The sequence below is a fragment of the Ailuropoda melanoleuca genome, chromosome 16 (genome assembly GCF_002007445.2).
Source record: "Ailuropoda melanoleuca isolate Jingjing chromosome 16, ASM200744v2, whole genome shotgun sequence".
Taxonomy (NCBI): domain Eukaryota; kingdom Metazoa; phylum Chordata; class Mammalia; order Carnivora; family Ursidae; genus Ailuropoda; species Ailuropoda melanoleuca.
Genome location: NC_048233.1, coordinates 54,050,311 through 54,056,310, shown reverse-complemented (window position 1 = coordinate 54,056,310; position 6,000 = coordinate 54,050,311).

Here is a 6,000-nt window from a genome sequence, read left to right as displayed (position 1 = left end):
CGAGCAGGGAACCGATATGGGGCTCGATCCCAGGACCCTGGGATCATGAACTGAGCTGAAGGCAGATGCTTAACGGTTGAGCCACCCACGCGCCCCTAAATTGAGAATGTTTTGAAATATTTTAGAGTGTGAGAGGGGGAAAAACATTATTTGGGGAGAAGCTGAAAGCTGATTTTTTTTTTCACAAGCATTTCAGCATCAGGGTATGATTTTTCCTAAGTTCTGTCATCTGAAAAATGTACTTAAGTGTTAGTGAGAAAATCAGATTTCAGCCAAACTAAGTCTTTTATTTCCTTGTCAAACTAGCCTTTCAGTTTTGTTTGGTTCCTCGCTCTTTCCCATTTCAGGTCTTCATACCTGCCATTCTGCCTTCTGTTGAGTCTTTCTAGAAAATGACTGTTGCATCTAAAACTTTAACTGTTACTAGTTTAAAGAACATTAATGTCCACGTCCTTCTGTTTTTTTTCCTCCCTATCTCTTGGTGCATTTTGCTCTGTGTCGCCACCCAAGAAATGGAGATTACTAGTGGTGTATCAATATCAAAAGTATTCTTAGTCTAGAAAATTCTAGTGACAGTTTGGAAATGGAAAAAAAAANGTTTAATCTGACAACAAAAAGGGCCAATCAGATTTTCTCCCCTCAGGATTTAGAATTGGGATATAAATTTTAGTTAGTCTGCAATGTGTGTTGGGACTGGTAGATCACACAGATCAGCCTTCGGACAATGGGAAGTAAAGCAACCAGGTGGACAGAGACAAAAGGAGGAATGACACAGCCTCAGAAGTGCAGAGATGAGAGACCACATGACCNAGAGTAAAGCAGGTAAAGAAGGGAAATGAAAGTACTTTCAAGCAGAGAAAATAGCACTTTCAAACTCTTAGAGGTATAAGAGAACACAGAAGAATTCGGAAACTAAAAAACATGTGATGAGGGGCGTCTGGGTGGCACAGCGGTTAAGCGTCTGCCTTCGGCTCAGGGCGTGATCCCGGCGTTCTGGGGTCGAGCCCCACATCAGGCTCCTCCACTATGAGCCTGCTTCTTCCTCTCCCACTCCCCCTGCTTGTGTTCCCTCTCTCGCTGGCTGTCTCTCTTTCTTTCGAATAAATAAATAAAATCTTTAAAAAAAAATGTGATGTATCCAAGCTAGAACATTACTGCTTTATTTATTCAACAACGTATCTTGGGACAGAGTGAAGAAGTCTGGAGTGGAAGCAAAGGCCAGGTTAGCGCTTTGTGTACATGATAAGAAGTTCGGAATCTGTTCTGACAGGGGCAGATTTTAAGCAGAAGAGAATCATAATCAGATTTGCATTCTAACAGGATCTCTTGGGGACAGAATGGGAAAGCTTTTAAGGAGGAGAAGAGACTTGTTTCAGGAAATCTGATTATTCCAGTACAACAGGCAAGCATGATGACCGCCTAGGTTAGGACAATGGGGAGCCAGCAGTTGTGTGTAAGCTACAGGGCGTACTGAGTGTTCAGGGAGTAGGACGGACAGATCCTAGTGACTTGTTATTAGGAGGGGAAAAAAGAGAGGATACAGTATGCCATGACTTACAGAGTTCTGACTTGGACAGCTGAGGAAACACTGGGGGATTTCTCTCTCTTTCTCTCTCTTTCTGTCAGTCTGTTGGTCACCCCAACAGTTCTCTTTGTCTTTCTGTCTCTGTCTCTATCTCTCTCTCTCTCTCTCACACACACACACAGTCTAGAAAAATAAACTGGTTTGAGCAAAGTCCAGTAAGTTTGAAAATAAATGGTAAATTCATTGTTCGGTNCGTTCTCTTTGTCTTTCTGTCTCTGTCTCTATCTCTCTCTCTCTCTCTCTCTCTCTCTCTCACACACACACACACACACACACACACACACACACACACACACACANCACACAGAGTCTAGAAAAATAAACTGGTTTGAGCAAAGTCCAGTAAGTTTGAAAATAAATGGTAAATTCATTGTTCGGTGTGTCAATTTAAGGTACTTTGAGCTAACCAGAGAGAAGTGTTCAGCAAATGTATTGGAACATAAGTGGTAGAGCCGAGAGAGAGAAATACACAGAGATGAAGGCTGGTCGTCACTAGTACACTCTGGCTGCCCACCTTGGAGCATTTTTTGTAGTAAAAACTATATAAATTTGAGTTACAGCAGTAATGTTCTGAATTCTTAGAAAGGAGATTACAACTTTGGAGTTATAATACAAATATAAGTACACTTCCAAAAATGCAGAGTCAGCTTATCAATAAAAAAGTGTAAAGGACTGATTATTTTATTTACCTCCTTCTTTCCTTCCTCCCTGAATGTTTTCTTCTCTTTTTCTTTTTTACTTTTCAATTTTGCCCTCCCCCCACCCCCCACTTCCTTTCTTTTTATAGACACCATTAATTACAGGGCATTTCAAGCCACCCACTGTTCAAAACAAAAGCTGATTTTAATAATTTAGGAGAACACTTGAGTTTGTAAACCCCAAAGGCTTATGGGAACCTCGTGGGAAACAGATACTCCAATGTGGTCTCCTTTCCTCTCATTTATCAAGTTAAGAAGGCAACATATAGCTCAGTATAGGGGTGCATCCAGACTCCAGGCTTAATGAAAATGAGTCTTCCATTTTACCAGTGTCTCTCAGGAGAGACCCAACCCTGCTAATTTAAACCTTTTGGTTAGATCATGATAGGAATTAAAGAAATCACGGCCCTTGTCTGACCTGGTATAACCTTTTTAAGATAAATGTTCAAAATATTTAAAAGCTGCTAATTCTGGATGAATCGATCATAGGAACTTGAACTCGACTTTCCTTCCTTTCTCCCTGTCCAAGGCCCCAAGCTATTGCCGAAAGACAAGACCACATTCAAAAGTCTCTTTCAACTTTGGGAAGGAAGAGTACCCCTAGAAATCTGCTCTTCTCAAAATGTTTCTTAAGGCTGTCTCTGGGGCTTTGTGAAATCAAAGATAACTTTTAGCTTGTGAGTGTGCAAACAGGATTTTGAAATCCACATACTCCTTTCCAGTAGGCTGGTTTGGGCAATTCATGGTTTTCCTGCCCTTGGAATAGCCCTCACCCTGGAAAGCTGCTCTAGCTTAGTGGAAAAGGTAAGAAAAGGATAGTGAAAAGGACTGACATTTCATAAACACCTTTCTAGGCCAGGCACTTTTATGCTTTTAGTTTTACATACATCGTCTCATGAAATCTTCACGCTCACACTGCCAGGTAAGATGTACCAGCTCTGGTTTAAGAGGGAGCAGGCTGAGTATTAGGGAGTTGAGTGACTTGTCTGAGGTCACGCATCTGGTTAACGACAAGCCAAAATTCAAACCCAGCTGTGAGTACCACTGAAATGTTCTGACTCCCCATATTTTTGTGCTGAACACTTAATGAAACATTCTACCTAAGGAAAACCTATTCTTGGATAGATACATCTGCGAGAGCCCTAGCAAACCCATTTGAAAGAATTACTGAAAATAGGAGGAAAACATGTAGCACGAAAAATGCTTCGGATGTTTTCAGATGTTCCCGTTTAGCTGGTGAGACAATACTTTCGTGGAAGACAAGTTGTTAACAATGTAGCAAGGACTCGGAGGATAGCAAAAATTATGAACTCTTTCTTACTTATCATCCACAGATAACAGGTGTTAGAGGATTTAGAACATTTTGGCATTAACTGCTTCAGCCTGGGAGCTTTGTCTTTTTCCACAGTTACCAGCCACACTTTATCACTCCTGTGAGAAGCTAATAACTTTCATGAACTTCTACAACAGTCATGATGGGCTGGTAAGTCCTTAACGGTGGGCTGGTAAGTCCTTAACATTGGACTCTGTGGAAAAAAAGAAAAGAGCCCCCTGATTTGCCACACGTACCAATTTCCATGGTGTAAGTACTCCTGCTGTGGCTAATTTCAAGCTATCAACATGACGTCACTAGACATAGAGTTGGGCAGAAATGCTCTTTAACTCGTCCTTCCATAGTATTTCCTTGTAAGTAATCAAAAGAGCATAGATAACAGTAAAATAATTAAGAGGTAATACATTTTGAGTATTTATGGACTTTGTTTTTAATGTGGATTTGTTTATATTATATATATTTGTTAATTTGTAATAATGGCTATGCTTTAAAATTGGCTTTCAAAACTCCTGAGAATTTAAGTCTGCTCTTATGAGTTGGCATGAGATAGCCCTAGCACCCCATCCTGATGCTTTCATTCTACTTTTGGCTTTTTGGGGCTCATCTTCTTTCCGTCTGTTCCTATCAGCACTGCATACTATTCATCTGACTGCCTGCTGTGTCTCCCATCAAAATTGAGCTGTACAGTATCCACTCTTTCACTGCATGGACTGATAGCTACTGTTCGAAAATTCTCAAATAGATTAACTATCCTAGAAGCACTTATAGTCTTAACACATGCATAAGACTAGTAATTTCTTAATCGAAATGAATGAGTGACTAATGGCAGGAATATCTTAAGCTGGTGAAATTTCTCAGTAACCTGAGAATTACAAGGACCACCTAGTCATAGATACATAAAACAGTCCCTGACTCCAGATATCCAATGCCACTGTCTGTCAGGTGATACTCAAGTCATCCAATTCTTATTTTAACATAAAACCAGGTCTGGATTTATATGAGACCAAACTCAATAGTTCTGATGCTCTTTCTCAAATTTCTGGAATAAAGTGGTCTTTCAATAGATAAATGATGGCTTTGATCGAACTGACATACTCCAAATGTCATCAAGAATGTAAATAAATAAAAGGCCTAGAATGGTATGATCTTAGATCTAAAGGGGATGCTATCAGGTTATTGAGGTGGGGTGAGTTGAGGCCTTTTTTTGAACAGGACAGTGCTTTGTTCATCCCAGACATGCGAGGATGTCTTTCTTTAAAGTTGTCCAGAGAAAGATATTTAACAGCTGCTCTTGTTCAAGTTCAAGGAGGAAACTTTTTCAACAATAGGAATGCCATCTATCATATCTTAGTCTCTTCTGCTGTACTTTATATTTCATATTCTTCTCTCATTGACAGAATTGAGAGCCATTGGACATCGCTGTCTGAGGTCATAAAGCAAAGTCATCTCCTGAATGGCTGCTTGCTTTACATGTCTGAACAAACTCAATCCCTTTAACGTTTTCACAACCATCTTGTTTGCATGTTTCCCTCTGTGCAAACATTTCAATCTCCATGCAACTAATCACATGGTAGGATTTACCACCACCATCACCAAACACCTACCCATATTCATTTATTTTGCTAACTGCTATAGCATTTCTCTTCTGGGATTCCATGAATGCCGGCAACCTGCTGCCACCAAAAAAACTGAGCCATCCCCTGAACTGATTTATAACAATTTCTCTCCTCTGTGCTGCGTTTAAGACCTAAAGAGGAAACCTGGACCCCTGGTGTCAGGATGTATCTGTCAGGAAGCCAATGATACAAAGAGGCAACTGGCAATAAAGTCCCCAAGGAGAGCCACAGATTCTCTTACAGATATGGTAGTAGTGGTAATATCACCTGTGAAATGTTCTAATCCCCCTGTTATTAATAATAATGATGGTATTTAATAAGAAAGCATGGAGGCGCGACTGGGAGGCTCAGTCAGTTAAATGTCTGACTCTTGATTTCAGCTCAGGTCATGATCTCAGGGTCAGAGGATCGAGCCCCATGGTGGCCTTGCAGTGATATGGAGACTGCTTAGGATACTCTCTCTCTCTCCATCTACCCCTTCCCCCCAATCCTCATACTCTCTCTCAAGAAAAAAAAAAAAAGGAAAGAAAGAAAGAAAAGAAAAGAAAGCACTGAACAGAGCTTAATCTTTTAGTATTATATTCAAGACAATGAACCTTGTATTAGAGGTCAGATTTGGTTTAATCATGGCTCTGTCTTGATTGATGACTTGAAAAATTTAATGACATAAATATTATTAAGTACCTACATCATGTACAGCAATATTGTGGTACTAAGAATAAAAAGGAAATCTCTTCTACCTTCAAAGTACCTATGCTATAGTGGATC